Source organism: Apteryx mantelli, chromosome 14, assembly GCF_036417845.1.
Source record: "Apteryx mantelli isolate bAptMan1 chromosome 14, bAptMan1.hap1, whole genome shotgun sequence".
In the NCBI taxonomy this organism is placed as follows: Eukaryota; Metazoa; Chordata; class Aves; order Apterygiformes; family Apterygidae; genus Apteryx; species Apteryx mantelli.
The window spans coordinates 11,481,451-11,506,927 of record NC_089991.1 but is presented as its reverse complement, the minus strand read 5'-3'; the positions used below and the strand labels follow the sequence as shown (position 1 = coordinate 11,506,927).

General features: G+C 41.9%; 1 protein-coding gene across 12 annotated transcripts in view; it reads left to right on the top strand.

Annotated features, from left to right (window-relative positions):
- The window catches only part of SGCD (sarcoglycan delta), a 400,728-nt gene that overhangs the window by 78,190 nt on the left and 297,061 nt on the right, over positions 1-25,477 (top strand). For 10 of the 12 annotated variants that reach the window (XR_010885637.1, XM_067304856.1, XM_013953712.2 and 7 more), the window contains one exon: positions 17,411-17,515. The exons of the other annotated variants lie outside the window; for them this stretch is intronic. The gene's annotated coding sequence lies outside the window, so the exon portion shown is untranslated. The remainder of the gene's footprint in view (positions 1-17,410; positions 17,516-25,477) is intronic. 12 annotated transcript variants of the gene reach the window in all.

Here is a 25,477-nt window from a genome sequence, read left to right as displayed (position 1 = left end):
CATTACCTTGAATGGGAATTTTTCCTGACTAAGGGGTTTCGTGTTTGACTTGCTGACGGAGCCAGATACTTCTTCTGTGCAGTTCCATTAATTTTCATCCTGCTACCTGTGTATTCCTAATTGTACTAAGTCAATGCACGTAAAGAGATCAGAGGAAGGAACTGGTCCAGAAGGGGAGTGTTCAGTATTGTGTGCTCTGAAGCTGGGGGACTGAAAGACCATATCGTCTTGGGTGTGACCTTCAAATTGATAAAGTGAATATATAACCTTTAAGAGATACAGGATAAAATTAATGATTAATTGCAGTGCTTTGTTTTGCATATTTCTGAATTTTAAAGTCAAGGCCTGTGTGTATAATGGATGTTTTTATTTTCTTTCTTCTGCAACTCAGCTTTGCTGACTGCACTCATTTGCTCCCTCGTGTCTGTAGGCTCTAATAAATGGGGGAGTTTGGGCAGACAGCTCCTTAGGCAAGGGCTCTCACTAGGCTGGTAATACTGCTGAGATCTGCCTAGACTATAAAAGGCTCGGAAAGCAGGGCAAGCTTTTGCCTGGGAGGCGAAAGAGAAGTGTGGTAAATTTGATGCCCCCTCTTCTTCCCTTTTCCTGGGTGTTTAACTGGCATTAGGAAACAGAGCAGGTCATTTGATTCATAAGCAAAAGAAGTATTTCTAACTCGGAGTCATAGGATGTCTTCTGCTGGTAGGGCTTGCACTGATGTTATGAATTCCATGATATCAAGCAGTTTTCATAAATACCTTCACTGTCAGAGTGATGTGATAAAGCAAAAATCTTTCTCATCACAAAAAGAGATATTTGCCCAAATATTTGGGGAGAACAGCTTGAAGATGTGACAGGTTTGTGCTTGAATACGGGAAAAAAAAAAAACCCTAATAGAAAGACCCTCACACCTTTCATTTGCATGATGTCACTGTAACTGCCTGGTATAAATGTCCAGAGAGAACTGTTTTATAATTTCATGTTTATTAAGAGAGTATCTTTCACCAACTCGTGCTTCTTTGCTCTCAAAGGCCTGCTTAACTTCTTCTTAATGCCATAACATTAAAGGTCAAAGAAGAGACCCTATATAATACAATCCATAATAATTCACCTAGCAGTGTCTCCATCAAGCTAACATTTTTTGATTGACTGGAGTACTTAGCTTTTTTTTTTTTTTTCCTACGATTACCTAGACACTTGCCACTTGAAATCATGGTGGACAGCTGCTTCCCCTGCATTCAAATACTGTCTGCTGGCAAGAAACTGGGGCTTGAAAAGGAAGGCTTCAGAGAGATGAGAATTGCAGTGCACAATAGCCCTAATATCCTCGCAGAAATGCAAGCATTGCGGTCATGGGAGGAAGAATTGTGATTCTCACTGCTTCATCTGTAGGGAGAATAGAGGCTCGCTCTTCTTCAAGATTTTAGCGATTTGTAGACAGGACAAATCAGCTCAGATTTTGTGCTGTTACCATGGTGCTGTCTTCAGCATCCATTCAAAAAACTCCATTTTACAAACTAAATCGAATAACACGAGCAACAACGGCAAGAACAAAAACAGAAGGCTGAATCCAGGGCGCTTGCGAGTTGGTGCATTTTTCTCCTCTGGCTGCCGACAGGCTGCTGCACAGGGAAGAGGAACAACCTTCTACTTGTCCATGGGTGACAGGACAAAAAACAATGTGCTTAAATTGTGGCAAGTGGGATTTCCGTTAGACTTTCTAGGGCTGAGATGGTGAGGTACTACCTTAGATTGCCTGGGCGGGAGGTTTGGAATCTCCATCGTTGTAGGCCTGTAAGAATAGGTTAGAAAAACATCTGGCTGGAATGATGTCTGTAGAGTTCCTCCTGCTGTGGGGCATGGAGATGGACTAGATGACCTCCCGAGGTCCCTTCCTGTTCTGTTCTCTATGATCTCTAATCCAGCGCTTTTTATTACTTATCCCTCAAAGGCCCAAAGGTGACCATACTATCACACTTCATTTTTACCCTTGCAGAGTCCTTTTTGCTGGATGGTTTTTACTCATTCTGAGAGACTGGCTTCAATTACATTTTGTGTCACATGATTGTTTTTTCTTATAGACTCTATATTATTTATTTATTTTCGATTGGTCCCCTCTAGGCCTTTTCTTCCTATTTTTTAAATGAATCCTTCTCTTCTCACCTCCAATCTTCTTAACTCAAAATTTGAGATCAGTTTTGTGGGTTTGGAATTTCAAATCAGACTGAGTTGGAAGAACTATTAAATACCAATGCAATGCTCTGTGTTTTAAAAGATACAGGAATAAGAATAATTTTTTCCTTGTCTAAAGAAGATAAATATGGACAAGAGGAGATGGTGAGATGGGGAGTTGTTTGGGACAAAGGCTATTTTGTTTGTTTGCATAGGACTTGGTACATTGTGGCCCTGAGCCTTGACTGATGGCTGCTCTAATAACCTTAATTATGATGGGAAGCATACAAGATACCAGATGTACATATATTTGCTTACTTATTTAGGGCTAAGTTCTGTTTCTGTTAACTGAACAAAACTCCCGCAGATGCGAATGGGGAGACTTGCATATGGGAAGTCCTGTAGAATTTAATCTTAAACAACTCCCCCCTCTCAACCTCCCGCCCCAAGTCGCATAGCTCTCATGAGTAGTCTGGAAGGACAGTGTCTCCAAAGGACCATAAGGATGAAGTGGTCATAAGCATCTGTGGTCAAATTTAATAAAATGCTTAAGGAACCTCTGAAATTTAAGGCTCTGGATTTAAACACACTAATTCCTTCAGATGGGTAGACTTGTACTTTTTTGTACTGTTAAAAGCTAGGCATGTGCTCAAGTGACTTACAAGTGAGGATTTTGCATTTGAGTTTAGGAGATACGCCAACAAATTTCAGTACTCCCTATCTGATTAGGTTAGGAAGTGACTTGAAATGTGTACGGGCAGGTGTTTGCCCATTTATATGTGAGTGCAAAGGGCCAATCTGCTAGTGGCATTGCGACAAGGATAAAAGGTTTGTGCTCTAAAGTGTTAAATGAGATGATTTAAGGGTGATTAAAAAACAAAACAAACAAACCCAGAAAATGGAAAGACAGCCAAAATAGTGGGGTCCTCCAAGCGATGGGTTTTTATTCTTGTATTATAGCAGCAGTAAGTACCCTACACAACTGCACAGTCCTCTTTTCCTGACACAGCTGGATGTTTCACAAGCTGGCATGAAACAGTAGGTTCCATTATATTTGCCCCTTTCGTCTCTTCCTGAAATTGAATTAAATTTGTTCTGTTAGTGTCGGGTGATGGTTTTTAAGTGGTTGCCTTGCAGATTAGCTTTAGGGCTTCCCCAACTCTTGATTCAGGTTAGTAAAGTGGAAGATTGCACAATAAAAGCAAGGCATCAGACCAGGGTGAGGTAAACAAACATCCTGCTTTATTGCACAGTAGTTTTCCAGTTCCGCTCCAGGATGCCTTGGTTGGTGGAACAGCTGTGTTAATTCTCCATGTGTCTGAGCGTAATTGCTATAATCAAAATTACAGAAGCGGAGGTGCTTTGAGCAGTCCCTTCCGTGGTGCCTTCCAGACTCCTGCAGGCTGTGCTTGCAGACATGACACTTGGGACAGACCATTTCAGCAACCGGCCAAAACTTTGTTGGACTTACTCCGTCTTTGAATTGACAGCAGGAAAAAAAAGCCATATCCCTGGAGGTGTTTTGCCACCGGGTCACACAACATAGTGATTCACCTAAATGTTTTATATTCACGTAAATATTTTATGTTCAGATAAAGAATGCAGATTTGCAGCAATGGAACAGAGGTGGATGCAATATAGAGGGTCAAAAGGATACTGTACTGCCATGCAAAATCTGCACTGACCATCCCTTGTCTGTATTACAAGGGGCAACATATTTGCAGGGTTTTTAAGTCTAACTTATGTAGCGATATAAGCCATGCAATTACCAACCTTCCCTCCCCACCGCCTTCCTTAAGAGTTGACTAACCAGGTGATGACATTTGTTTGAGGAGTTGGCTTTTTGTAACTAATTACCCTGTGCAGGCACTCATCTATCCGTTCTGAACTGCTGCTTGCTCTATGGCTGAATTTGACTCATCATATTTAATTGCGCAATTAAAGAAACTTTGGGGGAAACTTGTTTTGGTAGCTCCAGGTTGCAGGAGTGGCTGTTTCTGCTTGAATCTGTGTGCTCCAACTGGTCTGGTTGCTACAACCCACAGGCCCCTTCACCAAAGTTATTAGAGGCTGGACTGGAAAAGCATGTCTTTATGGGAACTTTGATTAATTTTTCAGCTTGTGACCAGAGCTGCTGCATTACAGAGCTGTCGAATCCCATATGTCCAGAAGCCCTGTCATCTGAATTTCAAAGTCAAAGCCATATTTTAAGAGACTTGCCCTTTGCATCCTATCTGGTCTGTGGGGGAGCATCGCTGGGACCGAAACCCTGTCCAGCCGCACGAAAGCAGTGTTCCTGCCTTCCTTTGCCAGGGACTTGGAGTTTAATTCTATTTTGGGCCTTTAAAAAGGTCAGTCAAGGCTGCCAGCCAGAACCTGTGTCGAATTCAACACTATTGGAATCGCAGAAATATAAAATCCCCAATCTTGGGCTGGAGGGCGGGGAGCGCAGGAAGTATCGGATACTTCTGGACCTGCAGGACACGTTCTCGTGGCACGCCGCGTCCGCAAGCAAGGAGGCGCGTCGCCGTGCACGAGGACGCCGCCGCTGGCGGCCGATTGCAGGATCGGGCATCTAAAGAAGCGGCGTCTCGCTGTGCACGTTTGCCAGGAGAGGTCACAGTGACGTCCCTTGATTTATCTTAGCTGTCAAGCCTTTCAGAGGTGGGCCGTACCGGGCTATTTAGGCTCCCCGCGCCGGTAGTACTTGGGCGTGTGTTAGGCGGCGAGGGGAGGGGAAGCAGACGTGTATTTTGGGGGTATGGACTGAGGCTTATTGCACTGTTGTCCAGAGCTGGGGACGGGCGAGAAGCTGAACTTGATGCCTGAAGGGTCCCTTCCCGTCCTCTGCTGCCGGCCCTGAAGAGGTACCCGGTTTGTTTTTAGTCTGTATCTTCTGAGAAATTTAATCGCCCCCGTGGAAATATTTGTGTGGGTTCCTAAAAGTGTTACGGGAGCTGCATTTCTTCTTCACTGTACTTCTACTTTGCTGTAGTTCTTCAGCTTGTGCTCTTATTTGTAGTCTAATGCGAGTTCTTTTAAAATGGGAATTAACTGACATCAGCGGTTTGGAGAGCCAAAGGAAAGATTTCTTATAACGGTAATCAGGCTGGCTAATTTCCCAGAAGCATCTAGACCTGCCGCGATACAGGAGAGGAGTGTGCAGTGCAGAGTCTCTTGTTCCGTAGTTGGGTCTAATTTAATAACACTTTGTAGATTTGCAGTGTAAGTTTGATTTTGGCGTTTGACTGGTATATTGGAATGCAGTTTTGTGATCTGGAAATATTATGTTTGTGTTTGATATTATCATATCAATAGGGATTTAATTTTGTTGGCTTCTTTACTGAGTAATCTGATGAATGTAAAAAGCAGCTTTAATGTGATTTCTCATTGAATATTTTTATATTAAAGCCCTGTGATCTGAAGAGTAATAAGTTTGTATTCACTTTCCATCCTGTAAATGGGTCTTACTTTTAATCTTGTAAGCTTTTAAAATTGAATCAGCAGAAATTGTTTATATTCACTTGCCATCTTATTAATGGATCCTGGCTTTAATCTTTCTGTTTTTCCAAATTGATTCAGCAAAAATTATGTAACTAGAATTTGATTAGAAGGTGCAGTTTCAGCTTAATTCTTTCTTAACGTGTTAAATTTTCATATGCTAATGTGAAAGGTTTTAGCAGTATTAGACTATTATCTAATAGATACTTATTACTTTAAGTATTTTGAGAGTTTGGTGTTGAGTTTATATTTTTTTCTTTATTAAAATCCTGACTGCTAGTAAAAAGTCCATGTCAATTTTGTTGTGAACTGCTGTATTAGTTTTGAAGTTAGGAATAAAATTGGAAAGTAGATTAAAAATCTCAGTATTATACAGTAAAAACAGCCCTTGCAGTAGGGATGCTCTCTGCTAACACACTCATCTCCTGTTCATGATACTTCATGTCTCCCTTTATTCATCTCACCCATGTTGGCCGGATCAAATCCAGTCTGGTGTGATAGTGGCTGGAAGCAAGTAGCATTTGAATGCCGGTGGTCTGTGAAATGCCGGGGCGGACGGAGGCTGCACAGCAAAACAACCGCCTCAGCTGTCAGTAGTTAGCCTCCGTGGTAGACTCGGGAGTGCTGTGAACAGACTGTCCCCGATCGCGGCCGGTGAGCGGAGACAGGGTAGCTTGATGGATGCCTGCCCCCTTGCTGTGTACGTGCCGTAAATCAGTCGTTAAACGGATCAAAGGGAAGAGGTCTCCTTGCCAGTGCCGGTGTGGGTTCCAGCAGTTCTCCCAGCCTTTCACAGATAGCAACGTAGCATCGCTGCCTTTTCATCGACTCACTCCTCTTCTTTTGCCATAGCACTAAGTTCCTTTTAGAAGCAGACTGTGCAGTGTAGCTGGCATGCGTGATTGTCTTCTCAATTTTTTCTTCCTTCCTAGAATAAAATTACGTAAGGATTTGAGGGTTTCTTTATTTATAATGTGGTTTAATCCCGGTTGTTGTTGTATGTGCTTACTGCTGAGAGCAAGGCCAAAGAACCACAAGACAGAACTTGATGTTTTGAAAGCAATTCTTGGATCCTTAGGCCCTGCCTAGCTGGCAGGGCTACCAGAAGCAATGTAGCTACAGCAGTGTTTCACTGGGACACTCGGGGTCTCTGTTCTTCGCTGCCGGTGCCCTCTTTGCAGAGGGGCCCTAGGGTGACTTCAGCTCCCCTGCACTGTCGGGGAGCACAAGAAGTTCCTGCTTCTGCTGCTGAACCGTTCATCGTTCACAGGTCTGCAGGAGCGAGCAGTGCACCGAGGGGTGCAGGGCAGGGCGGGCGATGGCCCACGCAGATGCGTGCAGTGCTGGGCGCTGGCCTCAGCACTTGGGTGGAAACTGAGGCACCCCTCCAGGCCCTGCAAAGAAGCACGTGTAACGCTGCTGTGCTGCAGAGGGCTGTGCCAGTGCGGAGGCACCGAGCTGCCCGCGCTGCCCGAACCCACCGCAGCCTGCCACAGCCCATGTCTTTCTCTCTCGTTGAAAGTCGGATATACTCCAATAAGAAATCCTTTTTCCCCTTTTGAAGTTGAGTTTCTATGGAAAAGGTATTTGCTCTAAACATGAGGCAGATGAGTATACCTTTAGGAAAAGCAGGCAAGACTTAATTTCTTTCTCTTTTTTGTTAATCTCCTTAATAATGCAAGGATCATTAATGAATAAAAGTGGTCTGGTAACTGTAAAATGTGTTTTCCATATTATTATACAGCCCTGAATTTTAAGCGTGGTCTCAGATGAGATAGTGGATCACATGACAGCAGTATTTGGCCAATATTTTGACTGAGCAACAAGGAAAAACCATAATTACTTAGCAAGCCAGAGTGAGCTACCGCAGTTAAGTTGCAGGCAATTCTGCTGTGAGCAGCAGCGATGAAGGAGCCCGGCCTTCTGTGGGTGCAATTCCTGGGTTTTGTGTCCCAGCTCGCCTCCACGGCCCTGTCAGGGGTCCCCATCAGCTCCGCGTGGGCAGCTGCCCCTCGCCCGGCGTGCCTGACGGCACAGACTGCTGGGCCTTCCCTGGGACAGGGTGCGACTTTACATCTCTCTGCCTCATCCAACCTTTGGTTGTCACAAACCTTGCAGAAATTTTGTATCTTCGAGAGCACTATCCTTCTGCCAGGTTTGACTGAATTATTTAGATGAGTGTGGCAGACAGATACAGCGATGGCACAAACCTTGTTTCTGTAGAAAACCAGGCTACTTGGGAGCTTCCTTCTAACTTGTCCAAGCAGGGAGAAACTCTTGCTCCTCAAACTTTGCGGGGTCCCCTGTGGCAATTTTCAGCTGCTTTGTGTCCTGGGGACTGCGGGCCGTATCCGTACTGGGGCAGCTGTGGGGTCGGCACCGCACGTGATCCCTGCTCTCCTGGTGTGCACGTGCAGGGCTCCCATAACTGGCTCCTTCAAAGCTGCATCGTGAAATTGCATCTCTGCAGGCAGCTCTTGGGCTGTTGGTGGGGCTCTGGGCACCAGTGAAAGGGCCCCCTACTTGGATTGGATTAGAGGATCTAGGTTGAATTGTATTGTGGGATAATGTGAGGTGGTATTGGATGCTATTTTAGGAGCGCTTTGCTTTCTCCTTTTCACAGAAGGAAAACCAGCGGTAGGTTAGCTGCCTCCATTTTGTACACAGTTGAAGCTGAAAAGAAAGTCTGAGAATTTCTGGAGGAAATACGAGTTTTGCCTTGCGTACAAGAACAGCACTGTCCCTGATGTTGTACGGTTTTGCAGTTTAATACTTACCATTGCCCGGATGTGGCTTCAGTTTTCTTTATTGTTATCAAAGTAGAAACTAATAAAACTGCACCAAATCTCAAGAGATGCTTGAAGAGATTTCTGAAACTGTTTGCTATGTTTCATGTCTCGCACGCAGTCATTTTGGCTGAATGGCACAAGCTAGTTTTGTGAGCATTGCTGATATTTTTGATGCGTGACTAGTGATGGTGTCGCTTGTGTTCACCTCCTGGGAATGATCACCTTATGTGTGCTGAGAAGTCATGTACAAGCACTGCAGGGCTTGGGGTCTTTTCTAGATTTCAGACCCAGTGTTTCTACTATGTTCGGAAAGTGCTTTTCCATAGAAGTGGACAGTGGTTTGGGAAGGGCAGATGAGCATGAAGTACATGATCACTTTGTGCTGCCTTTGGGGAGGACTTCCATACCTCTCCACCCTGCTGTGCCTTGAGAAATTCTTCCCTAAAAGCCATCATTTTAAGGCAGGTGCTTGTGATGGATACACATACTCCACAAAGGTTGGGCTCTTTGCCCTACTCTTCCCTTTTTTCAGCTTGCCTTGTTAACCACCTCCTCACCTTCTGCTATGTCAAGGGCTACCTATGGCCCGCATGTCCTGCTCATAACCTCCCTCCCACTGACGTGGTGGTTCTCGGTTCATGTGTTCAGTGCAGAGAACTGCACCTAACACTTAACTTTGTAACAGCCTCTATTAGAGCCTTTGATGAAGCACAAAGTCTTGTGGGGGTTGTGCTCATGGGTCAGGCTTTTTGACTGTCATTTAGTTTTAACTTCAGCCAGCCTTGGGGTTGCCGTATAACTAAATTATTGCTTTTTTCATCACCTCAAATTGCCTATCCACTGGCAACTTGAATAAAGAAGAAAACAGTAGAATTGAACAAGGTGTTTTTAAATTAGTACTGCAATTCTCAGAGTAGATATGTAAAGGAAAAGGGCACTGACACCTGCAGTAGCATGTGATGAAGAGGAACACAGTAGGGGGTAGGGTCAGGTTAGACTGAAATGATTTAAGGGTATGGAGTCAAAAGCAAATGATCATTTTAAAGGTAAAATCTACCACTGGACTAAGAGGTACTAAGTTAATGTCAGTTCTTGCAGGCAGTAACAACATTGTGAACATTATGAAGACTGCCACCACTTGCCAAAGCGAGATGGTTAAGCATGTAAATGGCTGCTAGTGAGGTTAAGCGCAGTAAACATCAACGAGATGAGATTGCTGACCTTCGAAAAGTGTCTTCCCCTCTTGAAAAGTAACTTCCAAAAAGGCAGGCTTCTAACTTGTTTTTTGGTGTTTTATAGTGTGCAATATCTGTAGTTTTATAGATGGTCTCTCCCCTGATCATGACACTACATCAACCATTTTGAGGGTGGGGATGTTTTCATGGAGTGGAATGTTTTAAAATATATTAGTTTGGAAATTAAGTATCAATGATGTAAAAGTCTATGAAAAGATTAAAGAGAAATTATTTGGTGGAGGGGAAAGATAGTAATTTTGTGTCTAAAAAAAGTGTTGATTTGAGAGACCTGATAATACTGTGAACAGAGAATGAGGCTGTACAAGAAATCAGTTTTATGAAGGTTTTATAAAATGAAGCAACTCACTACGTGGCTGAGCTTAATAATAGGTCAGTGTCCTTTCTTTTAGGCAGAAATACTATTTAAGTAGAACTTTCATTATATCATGATAACAGAGATCTTCCAAAAGCTAAATAATTGAAGACAGCCACTGAAAAACAGTGAATACATGCTACAGTTTCAATGACTGTTATTTGCTGAATGCCACCTAATTGTATTCTGCTGCAATTAATAATCATCTTAATGGCTTTGCATATTTATGAATATATAAAAATAAATAAGACAGTGCACAGGCTGGGATAAAATGTTGGTTCATAAACTTTAATTGCTGAATGGTAATTAAGCATGCCTCTAATCACAGGATCATGTTTCATTGTGGAAAGGCCTGAATGGGACGGGATGTGAAAGTTTGAGAAAGAAAATGTGACTATCAAGGGATTTACTTTTCATGAAAGATTTAAAATCACAAATAATTATTGAAAATGAAGCATATGTTTGCTTCTCGTTTGCCTACATGTTACCTGTTGCATGGCTCTTTGGCTTGGTATGCCCAAGTGTGTGGAAGGGCATTGGTTCTTATCCCCTGCTCCCCTGTAAGATGGTAGCGAAATTATTTGCTACCTTCTTTTAGTCTGTATTGTACAGGAGGTCATACTAAAAGATTGTAGAAGCCCCTCATGGCCTTTAAATAAATTCTAATAATATTTGAGGTTTCGAGACTGAAATTCGTCTCACAGTTATGCAAGTATAAATTTAGGATAAGGCCAAAGACAGCACTGCCTGAAGTTTCAGCCCAAGTGGAATTGCTCTCCGCTTACATCCATGTAACTGAGAGATGAACTTGTCTCTCTGGGGTTTTTCTTCAACCTGCACAGTAATTGCTTACTCTCATTAGGAATTTTTTTCCTTTACAGCCCTGTGCATTACAAAATGTTCCTGCTTTGTTTTTACTTGACCTTTCATAGTCACTAAAAATCAATAGACTTTAATGCATTTATTAAATAACGAGGATTCGAGGGATTAACATGCAAGGTTCACTGCTGTAGCAAGAGAAGAAGGTAAAGAGTGGGATACTACTGCATAGCCAAGACAGGGATGCTGTGGGTACAGGCGTGCTCTGCTCCTTTCTTAGCAGTAGCTTCTGGCTGTCTGCTGATCAGGCAGCCTAAGACACTGCTGCTGTCTTTACCTTCACCCTTAAAGTTGCTTCAAAGGATTCCCCCCTTCTCCCCCCCCACCCTCCCATGAAGAGAAAAAAAATCCCTTTTTCTCCTGCTTTGGTTGGACTCCTAGTATACTTGACATCAAGTAGGACCTCGATAGGGCTTCAAACAGAGCTGGATACCATTTGAGCTTCAAAGAAATCAAAGTATTTAGCATGAGCCATGCTGTAGGAATGCTGCTTGGACCTTTACACTGTTCAGGTCCCAGCAATTATGGAGAATAAGATCCAGCTGATAACAGGGTGCCAGAAATTCTGATGTTTGTAAAGCCCATAAAAATGGAAGCTCTCATTGAAAAATATTGCTTGAGTAGCTTGCAATGAAATGATAATAGGAGAATGTTGTTCTCTCTTTGAGGTGGTCTTTTGAGATAAGACTTGCCCACCCACAGTGTTAAGGAAGGAGATTATGCCCTGCACCCTAGATGAAGTTTTATTTGATAAAGCAAAAATTTGAAATATTTTTGGTTGTTGGTCTTAAATCTTCTCAGCATTCGTATCAGCAGATTCTGCATTCAGCTTTTCTTAATGTCTTGTGCCATCTGTGATCATCTAAATTTGCATGCAAATCCCTTTCAGATTCATGGTGCTTGGCTTCTTAAGTTCGTGCGTAGCATTACCCTGACACTGCATTGACTAGCCTAGTGCAAGAAGCAACCGAATTTACTTGTGAGGACTGTCAGCTTGAAATTAGTACAGTACTTTCCTACTAACTTTGCTTTAATTCTGACCTGCATTCTGTGAAAGTCTTTCTCTGAGACCAGCAAATGAATGAGTGTAGTGGAAGTTCAAGATGCCGTTCTGGATAACTTCAGTAGGAGAGGTGAAATGTTTTTTGCCTGCATTGCTGATATGCAGCCAGAGCTTCCTAAATTTCTAAACTGTTCAGCTGACTGTTCAAAGTTAGACATATCAGTGGCTGTAATTAGCCTCAGGTGGCTTCACTTCTCCAGTTCCCCTTTTGGCCTTCCTGTAACCGTTCATCATGAGGGTTTATTCAGCTCCCTTTCTCTGTCACGCTGCAGATTTTGGGTTTATCTGCTTTTCCTTTCGGAGTCCTTAAGCTGAAAGCTACCTTTTCCTCAAGTATCCTCAGGTATTTCCCTACCTATCTGCAATATTCAACTCTGCTTAGTTTAAAGGAAATTCTGTTGGCACATAATGGAGAAAAAGAGAGCATGTATGTGTGTGGAAAGAGCAGGAGGTGAGAGGATGCAGGGGAAATCACAAAGCAGAAATCTGGCTGCTCTTTTTGGTAGCTTTTGTTAAGAAGAAGAGCTCAGTAAAGTATATTTACAGCTTCAGTTGTGGAGATGCAAGCGATGTTGGATTCCTGAAGATTCTCTGATTGTAGAAAAGACTTTTGTTTGACCAAGCTTAAGTCAAAAGACAGAGTATAAGCAGAGCTCTTTCTCCCTTATCAGCTATTCTGAGTTGCAGTTTTTTGTTTGTTTCTGCAGTACTTTTGTGACATGATTTTTTTTTTTGAAGTAACAAGATTCTTGTGCAACTTTTGTGCTCAGTTTAAAGTGTTTTGTAGGGTGTATATGCATGTGTCTGTTTCTAGGTTTATTTACCCACATTTATGAAAATCACTGGTTTGCATGTAAATACAGGCTTCGTGTTCTTCAGCATGCCTTCAGAGAGGTTCAGAGGTATTATTACAGAAAACCAACCCTATATGTTTTATAGGTCCTTTGGAGAGCAGTTGAGCCTACTGTTGCTATGTTCCAGTTGCTGGCCCGAAGGTATAGTTGCCAGCCAAGGTCCTTTCCGAGTGTCCAGTGTAAATGCTACTAATTTCAGCAGGAACTTAGTTGAGTCCTACACACCTGACAGGCTGACTTACCTACTTAGCCACCTATGTTAATGTTAATGATTTAAGAAAAATTAAGGTAGGCTTTTCTCTAATAACTTACTGAGCTATCTGTTATGAACTAACAGCAGAGAAAAAAATGCATGTCCTGGCACTGCTGTTCTGTAAATGTCATTATCTGACAAGACTTTTATGCCTTTTATTTATGTGTATTAATAAGGGAGGTATTATTCTTGTGTGTTTAAAGTCTGTAATTTTCTTATGTAGTTGACATTTGGTAATGTGCCTTTGAAAAGATTATAGATCAACCCCCCCCCCCCAGCACCCACCCTCCCCTCCCCCCCCCCCAAAAAAAATGCCCAAACCCAAAGAGTGGGAGTGACAAGCTGCTTGTGGCATGATCTGCTGCAACACTTTAAAGCCAGAGTACATATGTGAACAGTTTTCTTTCTGTATGTGACAACTCTCACACAATGGTGTCTTGATGTGTCAACATGTATTCAGATCTGAACATATTAGGAATGATGTAGAAGGAAGCAGTGTCAAACCAAACTGATCAAATTTTGTTCTTTTAAGATGTAATTATTCTGTTTTCCACTGCTTTATAGGGAACAATGCTTTGACTTTTTTAATTAAAAAAAAACACTACAGGTAAGCATTTAAATAATTTCTTATGCTAAATATGTTGTAAGTGGAATTTAATAGCATTTCTGCTTTCTTGTGATTTAATCTTTTGCCTAATCTGGAATGACAGAAGAGTGATAGGTACATGTGCACATAGAAGTCGTCAGATAATCATCAATTGATTCTTTTCCTCTTAAAGAGCAAACTTTTTGTATTCTAAAACGTAAGAACGCTTTCTTTTTAGGGAGTAAGCATTTATTATACATAAAATGTGATAAATGGTGTCTGGAAATGGTAATTAAAATCGTAGCATTTGAAAAGTGAGCACTGACTGTATTTCAGAGCCATACCTCTCAGCTAAAGGGGGCCATCAGTTCGAACTACAATCATTCAGCTAGAATACTTTGAGACTTTTTCATCACGGTCGGGAGAGGCTTGAAACGACAGTTCATGTCATACTCTCATACTTGTTCCAGTGAAAAGTAGAAACATTTAAAGTTAATTGCATTTAAGAGAGAAACTTACATGGTTTCCTCTTCCAATGGCAATTTTTTTTGTGATTAAAGCCCTTAAGAAAGTACGTGTCATTACTTTTTGTGACACACGGTTTAGATGCCCAAAGGGACCTCCAGTGCTAGACTAGTCCAGTGGGCAAGGAAAGGGGACCATAAGGGGTCCTGCTGCTTAAATGACAAAACTTGCCCTTGGGTATTGTGCAGGTGGGGTTTAATGCCCATCAGCACATGGAAATTCAAAGAAAAGCTTATATTCTAGAGTATTTTCTTACAGAAAATGAAAAAAAACCCCAAATTGTTATTATTATAAGCCAGGGAAAATGAAAGCTTCTAGTGGAGAAATGCACAACGTCCCGCTTGCAGCACAGCTCCGGAGTATCCGTTATGCGGTGTTGGCTCCCTGTAACGTAGTCCCGACCGGAATGTCATCCTGGCACCCCCTGGCCTGACACCAGCGATGCCGAATCAATACAGCGCCCGCAGCAGCCGTGGCAGCTCCCTGAGGTGCACACAACGGGTTGGTGCACCTTCAAAGACGGACCCATCTAGGCTGCACCTTTGGCTCGTCTTGACGTGCCATTATTTTGGTAGCTTGCAGCGTTAATACCAATTAATGTAACAAGGTAATTGAAATTAAGTTGAAAGCGGCTATAGTCAAGGCAGCCTAACTGTGTGGAAATAATTCTTAATTACTATGGTACCCTTATCTTTTAAAGGCAAAGGAGTCGTTCCTAGGGATTTGGCATTGCACTCCTCTCCCTGCATGCAGTAATTTTTCCTAAATCACTGTTTTTATGTTATATGAACAAATGTGTCGAAATAACTTTCCTTGCTGCTGCTAAGATGCTGCTAGAACTTTCCACCACAGCTGGCACAAAACTATACGAATCAGAAGCTCCTCAAACCTGCTGTGCAGTGTCTGTGAGGGCAGGCTTCTTCCAAAGGCCTTCATCCTTTGAGACATAAACCAGACAGCGGCTAATAAGGTTAGAAAAAACTTCTGCAAAGGGTGGGTTGTTCCACAGTTCTCCAGCATGGATTTTTTTTAATGCTTCCTTAAGAGGCATTTTGTATTGGCTCCTCTTAAAAGCAGAGGGTAGGGTGTTTGATGGCCCACTGCTGAGCTTACATGTCTCTTCCATACAAATTGAGGCTGCGACTCCTGGGTTCCTGTTATGGTACATTCTTCTAGCTTGCTCCCATCTCTGGATGAAATGCTATAAGGATTTGAATAAAGCACAGCTTTTGTTCACAGCGGAAGTACAGACTGTGTTCTCTGTCTCAAACTTTTATCAAGTTTAAACTGCCTGCCTGAGGCAGGAAAGTGCAGAGACCAAGGTGCCACCAAAACCCAGTAGCCCAGAGATGGCAGGAAATTAATTGGTAGAAAATGTCCAGATGATTCTTCCAGGTTTGTATGTGCTGGTAGCTATTCATGTGTATGCACTTACTCTGCAGCAAATGATAGCCTACAAGTAATTTAGCCCTCAATAAAAGTAGTAAATTAAGTCAAATTCACCTTCTTTGAGTGCATAGGTGGATAACGTGGTTTAATAAATTGCTAAGCTGTGGTGCTGGTCCCTTCCAGACAGACAACCTAGAGGCCAGGCAAGCTCATGTTGTGGGCATGTGCTGCAGAAAAGGAGGACTTGTCTTTCTTAAGTGTGTAGGTGCTATTCAATACAGGCAATATATTTATTTATGTCTCATTTTGAAAGCTTGAAATTAAAGGGCTAGATCAGTAGGCCACAAAACCTGTTGGTGTAAATCAGTAGGACTTCAACAGAGTCATGCCGACTTACATCATGTCAGGAAGTTGCGCAGGATAATGCAGTAACTTTTTATTACTAGAACTATATGCTACTAGAAGTGACATGCATTGTCTTTGAAGTGGCTGTATATGTTGTTATTAATAGACTATGTTTAATTAAAAGAAAGTACATGTTAGCTTTGGTGTTTGCTATGCCATTGGATAGAGCAAAAAAAAAAAAAAAGTCCTTATGAGATGAACCAGTCCGTTCGTTGTGAGATTTATGAAGTTAAAGGGAAGTGACAAGCTTGTAAGTAGGTGAAAATTGAGAGTTCAGGTGTTTTCTAGGGAACTGTAAGCTTATGTGACTTTACTGGTAGGGTGGTGTTGATTTTGGGGCATAGTGCTTTTGCTACCTGTATCACATATGGTGTCAAGAAGTCCCAGAGTGTGTTTTTTTTTGTTGTTTTTTTTTTTGTCTTTTGGTAGCATATAGGCAGAAATCATGTCTGACTGTAGATTATGAATCACTAGATATCTAACAGGCAAAAGTCACTTCAGTAATTTACTAGCACAAATGAGGATATACTTAATTCCTAGCCTATTGCAGACGAGCTCACTCTTTTTTCTCAGAAAAGCATATGATGAAACTAAATTTACACCAGAAATGAAAAGACGAACTGTGTTTGGAAATAAAGTTATTAATGATCTTTGTGTTTAAGCATCAGTTGCTGGTAATCTCCAGCTTGCCTAGCAGAACTTGGACATTAAACCATCTTACTGCCATAGTAAAATCATCAGTGTGTGCCATTGGCACTCAGGTTATTTGGGACAGCCTTTGGCTGTTCGACATTCTCAGGTGCTGTTTTCTGCAGAAAAGATAGATAAGCCTGATTAATGTTACCTTAGCGACTCAGATGCACCTGGGGAACATGTACTTGAGGTGTTTGACCTGATTCCTTGTGAACTGTCTGTCTGTATGTTTGATTATTGGACTAGAAGATGGTATCATTCATGGAAGGGGAATATGATGGCTTTAATGAAGTTTCGCTCCCTTGCTGTGATAGTAGCTGTGTGAGAAAAGGCTGTATTGCTTCCACCTTTGCATCGAAGGTAAAATGCTGTTCTGCAAGACTCAGTGGCTGTGAGGAAGCTTCTGTGAACCTGTCTGCCTTGCTACTGTCAGTGTTTTAGTACCAGAGGAACTCTAACATCTCAAATGCAACTGCTGGGTTTCATTATTCAAGAGCAGAGTTTTCAGGTTGGTGTTTAAATCTGGTGTTTTTAAGTCTGCAACCTGTCATCTGAACAACATGGGGAGAAGGGCTTTCTGAATTAGTATTGAATATGTTCGAAGTGTATTTTCCAGCTGCAGGTCGTCTTCAGGAGCTTCTACTTAAGACAGAGTGGTTTGATTATTATTATTAGTAGTATTTTTTTTTTCAGGAGGTACCTTTAGGGTCCCCGAAATAACAAGACAACTGCAAGGGTGATGCAGAGCAGATCTCACAGGTTGCTGTCATCTTTGCAACTGTCAGAAGTTTTCTGGTGGTAAGTAAACCCATGCATTTGAATAAATAAATGTTTTTTGCTTAATTTACGGTTTTCATGATGAAAAAACTGTCAAGTTTGAGCTGTAATGGACTGACTTTTTTTGTTTGCAGTGGCATGAATATTTTCAGAAAAACGGAGTGATGTTTTAAGTAACTTCCCTGCAGGATGCAGAGCCACTTAGGTATTATTTTCCATATGACTTTATACAACAAAGCAGGAACAGAGAGGCAGGAGAGCAAAGTGTAAAGTGGCCTCTCAGGGGGTAATGATATGGTATGCATTGCAGGGAAAAGCAGGAAAGGTGAAGTGTTTGATATCACTGAAGTCAGGCTAGCATGTATGAATAAAGACGAGAATTGCCCTGTATCTGGTTTTCCACCACGAGAAAGCTGTTTGTGTTGACTCATAGGTAGCATTTTATTGGATAACTAAGCTTTCTGTGATCCTGAATTCTGGATGCAGAGGTGAGACCCTGCACTTGATGGTTACATTTCCAAGGGAGCTCCTGAACAGTGCTGTGGTGAAGGATGATCTCTTAACTGGAAAGATTGGTGCTTGGTTCTGTGGAGAAATAAGCCTATCTGAAGCATGTTGCTGACAGAAACAGCTTGACAGACTTAAACTGACAAAGCCTTTGTCTAATCGACTTTTAAAATCTCCTTTTCTGTGGGAAAACCAATACGTTTGTTGGATGTGGAAGGATCCGTCTTTTGATTTCCCTCATTAACGTTTGGAGGCACCTTGAACTCTCTCATCCTAGCAGACGTGCACTAATAGGAGTTAGTTCTAGAGATTCTGGTCTTAAATTGGCCATGTGACGTGCCCTGGATATAGTGCTTCAAAAATTGAAGCTGTCGAGTGATGCAGGCATCCAGGACTGTGCCGTGTGACCACAGCGTGGTTACCAGGGTCCTACACATGGTGCTGGAGTCTGCGTTCTGCTCTGAAGTTAGTCTATAAAAGTGAACAAGGATTTCAGTGCAAGGCAGGAGCTGTGGGCCTTTGCGCTTCCAAATGCGTTGTAGTTCTCTGGCGCCAAGATCCTCTGTGTTAGGAGAGGGGAATTATCATTGCAGTGTGTAGTAGGTAGAAACACAGCGGTGTTTTGTTTCTGTCTGAAGGCGCTTCGTTGAGCTTTCAGGCTGGTCTGCTGGCAGCTGAGCAAAAGGCCGTTTATTCTGTGTGACTCTTGGAACAGTTTTGAATAGTTTCCAAATACAAATCAGTGGCTTGTTCCCCCCAGAACCAGTCAGAAACTTTTATCGCATCTGCCAGTCAGTGCTCCTGCTTTTGTGGGTCAGCTCTGAAGAGCCTGTGCAATTAGAGCATCGTGTGTTATCTCTAGCTGAGCTTTATGGCTCTGCCAGTGGAATGCAGATTTTGCTAATAATGCATTAAATTATTAGTCTTAGACTTTTCAAGACCTTGTTTATTTAGCAAAGCTGGTTGCCTGGTCCCTAAAACTGTCTGTGATTGTATGATATAAGTGCCTAAATTTTGGCACTTTCCTGAAACTTTTTTTCTTAGGCTTTTAAGTCCCTTGTTTATGAAAAAGTTGTTTCTCTGCTCTCTCCTTTTCCCCCAGGATATAAAGCTGCCGATTAAGTAATGTTGCCCATGAGACCTCTGGGGATGGTTATCCGCTTACTTTGAAATATTGAATTGTTCTTTGTTTCACAGACTGTAACAGTGTGAAATAGAAATGTGGAGATTTAACTTTTTGCAATAATGTTTTTCACCACTGTTTTGTTTGCCCCCCTCCCCCCCCCATTCCTCACTCTTGGGCCTTACGAAAAGTGGTAAAACTTTTTCAGTTTAAAAGGAGCCATCAACAAGTAGATGGTGTTAGAGAATAGCAGAATGTGAAGTCGCTCTTCTTTTCTGCCACAATTCACCCTCTGCAGATAGCCTTCACAGCAGCTCTGTAAGACAGCTCAAATCTGCTGCTGCTTCTCGGTGATGAATACCCATCCGGGAGCAAAATCAACATGTAAGCTTCATTTATGTAGCTTTAAGTTGGGAATGCTAATTTTAATTTTAAAATCACTTCTAGTGTTGAATTTGTGAATATCTTTATTAGCTCAGTACATGGAACCTGCTAGAGCAAAACAGACTGTTGCTGCTTTGGTATCATAAAACTTATTTCTTTTAACTTAGTTAAAAGCAATTCGTGTGAAAATAGTGCACCAAAAAGAAAATAAATTACGTGATTCAGTAATTCACAGCGATTGTGCACTTATCGACTAGCAGAGGTTTCATCTCAGGCGAAAAGAAAATAGCAGCTAATTTGTGACAGAGATACGAATGTCAGGGAGAAGGAATGAATTAAATGGACAAGAAAGAATTCTTCTTTCTAGGAATTTTTTTTTCCTCTTTCCAAAGAAATTTTTGGTTCATCTGCATTCTGCTTCTTCACCTTTTTTGAACTCCCTGTGCGAGTGTTTGGGCTTTGTAGCTCCTGGAAGAGATTAACAGCTCTTCTGCATAAATCCATGTGCCTGATGAGGGTTTTGCACAGTAACAGTTCCTTCTACCAGATGGCTTCTCGGTATTTTTTCCTACTATGTGATAAATCATTGATAAAGGTTAAATATGACTTCTGGACAGGTGTTTTTCTCTCAATTCAAAAGTTGGCTTAAGGTTGAAAATTCTTTCATTATTCTGTTCCACGTGATTTTGGCTCAGATACAGCCTCTTTTTGTTGTGCTGTTGTGAATTAGTGTATTGCATCATGTTTGCAGGTACAGTTTTTATGAAATACCTTAATGGGGTTGTCCAACTGAAATTAGCTGATCAAGCGATGTGACTGCACGCTGTCTAAAATGGATTACCCTCGGCTATCTCAAGGGGAAGAGGAACGCTCTGTGCAACTGGAAATCACAAGTTAGTTTTGAATGTCTTGAATCAGGTACTTTAAAAAACAGTACAACAACACTTTGAGTTTGTCCAGATAAAACTGGATCCGTTAGCAATTAGGAGAAACAATTTAGTGAATTATCCATTTCACAGAAACCTTTCTTCTGAATTATAGTTCACCTGCTCTAAGCTTCCAAGGCCTGAATGCGTGTAAATGTATGAGGTATTTTATCTTCCCCAAAATGATGGGTGAGGGGAGAATCAAAGAAGAAAATTCACGCAATGTTTGATAACAGAATGCTTGTACGATCCCTGTGCCATCCTTGGGAACATTTTGTATTAATGTGGGTTTGAAGAAGAGAGAAACTGGTGACTTATCCTAGGAAAAAAGATATGCCCTGAAAGCAAACTGAGTGAATGTGATCAGCTGTATTCCACTTACATCTCCACAAACATCTGGAGAGATAGTAAGTGGGTTAAAGTATCCCTAAAAAACATGTGGTTGATCAGCTAGGTTCAGGGATGGCTACACGCCTTTCTATGGCTTGTATTAGAAGTTGATTAACGCATCTCTCACCTGCTGCATTTGCTGTCGTTAAAACTTCTGCCGTCACTGGGAGGAAAGCGGAAAGCTTTGTTTGAACTTTATTTTTCTGATGCTGCTAATGACCAGTTTACAGCATATACTGCCTTTCAGCAACACAGTGTAACGTACAGGGTGGTCAACAAGGCTTCCCAGCTTGTGAGAATCAAATGCGAATTAAATCTTTTTGCTTGAAGCTTACAGTTTTGTTTTTGATGATATGGGCTCAGTCATAGCAATTGCTGAGTAATAAATTGTTACTAAATGTTAGGAGTGTGGTGCTTATTGCAGAGATAGGGTGATCTAGAAGAGACAGCTTGTACAGGAAAAAACGGTCAGTCATATTAATGAAACTGGCAATAAATGCCACAAAACATCATCGTCATTTTCTACTTGTTTTGGTCAGGCTGTTGAGCTAGATGAACTATGTCCTTGTTTGTGTTTCAGTGAAGAAACCTGAAATATAGTCGCTTCAGGGAAAATGCAAGTGCCTTGATTTATTGATGTTATTTTATCAATTTTGCACAGGTTTTGTGGGGAGGAGGGAATGAAAGAAGATTAGCAATTTCAGATGAAGACAGGCAGAAATGTTCACAAATGCCTGTCACACCCCAAAAGCTGTAATCAAGTTACTACCAAGAAGCAAAATAATATAATTGATTATGAAACTCGAAGTCAGTGCCTAGAGCATTAGGAAAGCTGACAGTGCGAGCCAGTGTATTTAAAAAGAAGAGCGGGTGCAAATCTATTAAATATGTGTTTAAGGGGAAGGAATCATCTGCAAAAGGATACAGTATCAGTAATATATGGGCACATACAAAATGCTACTTCAGTGATCTATAGTTTCAGGCAGGGCTATTAACATGATTAGAGTTCAGAGTTTAATTCACTTCCCTTTTTAAAAGAGGAGAATTATCTCCTGTAAAGATTCCTATGAGTTGGTTCAAATGGTGTGTGAGGATGCCGCTGTGTTAAATTGGAGGAACGGTGTTAAAGAATCGAGAGGGGCACTGGGCATTGCGTGTTCTTATTTATTAGGCATGTGGTACCCATGATGAAGTTTGTTTTTTTTGTTTGTTTGTTTTTGTTTTTGTTTTTTTTTCATTCCTCAAAGGAAGAAGCTAATTAGCAGAAGTAGTAAATAACTAGGAGACTTTTATTTCTAACACTATCATTCTATCACCAGCTCTCCTTTTATAAGCATCCCTCTGTTAAAACCAGAATTTGCGTGGGCTTTCTAGTGTGGGACATGAGCGCATTTCTTTAAAACACCAGCAGGTACTAGGTGGGAGAAATCCTAATTTGTTACCCTGTACCACCATGTCTTCGTCCATATGCCCTGTTAAAAAGTAAGCACGTGTTTGGGAGCTGATTTTCCCCTGCTCTGAGGTGGGCAGGGCAGGATTCAAGCTGGTCCTGTACAAATACTAAACTTGCTGAGCTGCAATTTTCTCACTGTGAGCTCTTCAGCACTTTTTAAAGAAAAAGTTGCAAAAGCTGCTGGTTGTAAATCAGAGAGAGATGTTGTTATCCTCAAAAGTACTGGAAAGACAGTCCCTCTTGAGACTTCTCTCAATGCTGCAGTGATGATCCTGCTGTATCGGCTTGGATATGCAATTATTATTAATTAGCAACAGTCCTATTACAGCTCATGATTCTAGAATAGTTGCATGTCTGGCTAATGGGCTTGCATGGTAAATGAACAACGCTCCTCTTGACTTCCCACAATTGCGAGCTGGGCTGTGTGTGTTTTGAGCTGTGGACACTTGGCCTTGCAAAGCTGAACTGAGGCTCTGTCTTGCATTCTGGCAAAGCATTCAGGGAAGTAAAATTTGGGCTTTCTATTAAATTGTCTGGAAAGAGAAGCTCTTTTCCCATACAGTCACCTGTATGTCATTCTGCAAGATCCTTCTGCAGCTTTGAAGGACCCCTTGTGCTTTTACCTGGTTTCTCTTAAGTAATGCTGTCATCTGACTAGGGTTCCTAGCGTGTCATATTGTATATTAGATTGTGTCCTGATTCTGCTTTTGGTTTTGTGGAGGAGACTGGTTTTAAGTTGAGTGTCACCAGTTAAGGTACCAGTTGCTGACAAAATTGATTCCAGTGTCAATATGCATTTGCAATAGGCCTTTTCCCCTAAATCTTTAAGTTCACATGCCTCTGCAGTCTTGGAAAGTATTTGATATTACCACGGTGTTTTATCAAAATCTATCAATATGAGAAACCAAACTCAGCAAAACCTAGATGGGAACAATTCATAATGTTCATGGAAGACAGCTAAGGTTAGGGTTAGCAACTGAGAAGGCAATTCAGGTGCAAGCCACGATTCTGCTGCTGCAGTTCATCACGAGGGAAGAGGAGTGCAAGGTTGCTGTTCACTTTGGGGCCGCGCAAAGCGGCATTGCCTTGCAGTCCACGTAGATCAAATCTCTCTGCAGAGAGAGTCGGAGCATGGCTGGTTCTGTCTGCGCTGGATTCACTGCACACCTTTGGCGAGTGAGAGGAGGCAGAATATCTGCGGGGGGCAGGAGGCACAGCGACCAGTCCCTGAATGTAAATAACCTGCCTGGCAGCTTCTGCCTGGATTCAGAACCTGCTCTGGCTGGCTGCACAAAAAAGTCCCTGCAGGGCTGCAGTTTCTGCTTACAGTGACCTAGCACCGTGGCTTATCTCCTGGTACATGACCTGATGCAGCTGACATAGCCCATGACCTATGCTGGAAAACAAGATACTTGAGAAATTAGGATGGAAATGTTGTCCGATAATGGTATTTAAGTATTTTATTTCTAACATGTGAGAACCGTGCTCTTGGCACAGATCTGAATCATTTCACTTCCTTAGTCAGAAGAAGAGAAAAGAAAGAAGTGCTCCCTTCTCAGTATCAAAAGACTTAATTTCTTCTGAAGATCCTAAAATCAGAACTGCCTCCTGAAAGTCTAGTCTTGCCTGTGACAGCCTTGGTATCTTCCATGCTTGTATGAATGATCTTTAGTTTGTCACAACAGTTAATGTACTCCTCGGATGAAGACCCTATGTGTTAGGCATGACATCGTTACCCTCATTTTATGGACAAGAAATGAAGCCCAGAGAAACTTCTTTCAAAGCTAGCAAAGCCAGAGACTGCAGGGGAATGGAACCAGTCTCACAGGAAGAAAGACTGGTGTAAGTAAAAAATGAGTCTCATTGCTTCCTTCACTAGGACATCTCTGCAATTCCAAGCCTCAGTGATTTTAGATGAGACACTTGCCACCCAGCTCCCTACATTTGCTTTGTGGGCACAGTTTGTCTTCCCTGTTTTGCCTCCAGAGCTGCTTCTTGCTATCTTGGGCATTCTCCTCTTAGTCAGTTTTCAATTAATCTCTCCCCACTCATCTTAGTCTGCTTCTGGCTGGCTCGCACAGAAAACTCCCTACAACTCTCATCTGTGGGAGAGAAATATAATTTAATGGGGAGGAAAGAGAATCTGAGTTCAAACAGCTGTGAGTGATATGTGAGGTAGTTTATAGGTGTATACGCCTCACACTGCTTAGAAAGTCTGCTCCAGTATCTCAAGACATCTCTTCTATCTTCTGCAGCTTGCTTGCTTTACGCTTTTACTTCTGAACTAACTTCCTGGCTTTATCTTCCGGTACTATGGATGAAACTTTAGGCAGACACAATGCTCTTGCTCTGACCTTCAGTGTTGCTCCCACCGCTAATATGAAATGCCATACAAACCCAGACACAATTTTCTATGTCTGCTGTAGGCAAAGTGTCTTATTAATGGAGGAACCACAGGGGATTCTGATTGAGCTGTTACTTCTGATTGTCACACTGGCTTAAAGATAAGTTATGCTTGGGTTAGTCTGGCCGTATCTCCCCGTGCATTTCACTCGGGTATAAAATAATCCTGTCATAGATGCTTTTCCATTATCAAAACATTTTAGGTGAGCTTGGAATTAAAAGCTCTCAGTGTAAGATTGGTCTCCTAGGGGAGTGATATTTGAGGCAGTAACTTTATTGGGAACTGGGATTGTAGAAGGGGAATATTTGGGAAGGAAATGGGGAATTGGAGAGGGCACTGGGTGTTGAAAAGGGAATTCTTGCTGGGAATCTGCCAGGGAAGTTATTTCGGGATGGAGCTTTGGATGGAAGCTGACGTTCTGCTCAGTGCCTTTGTGAGGACGGCGTGTAGTAGGTGGACTACACATCTGCTGGCTGATGGACGGATGGAATCCTTGTATTTTAGGAAGCAAATAGTTTGGTTTTGTGTGAAGGAAAGAAAGAAACTAAAATAATTCTTCATGTCTAACAGCTTGATTTCATCGCAGCCAGAGTGATTGCAACTTTCAAAGAGCCTTTTCCCCAAAACAAAGTTTCAGCTGGCGTAAAAGCTAGCTTTTGACATCTTTTTCATGTAACGACTATATTAACAAAAGAATGTCTCTCTGTTGGCTGCCTTTGTAAAACAGCTCTAGTGCATTTCTTCATAGTCTTAACTCTTGTGTGTGACTTACAGTCAGCACAAAACTCCCACTGAA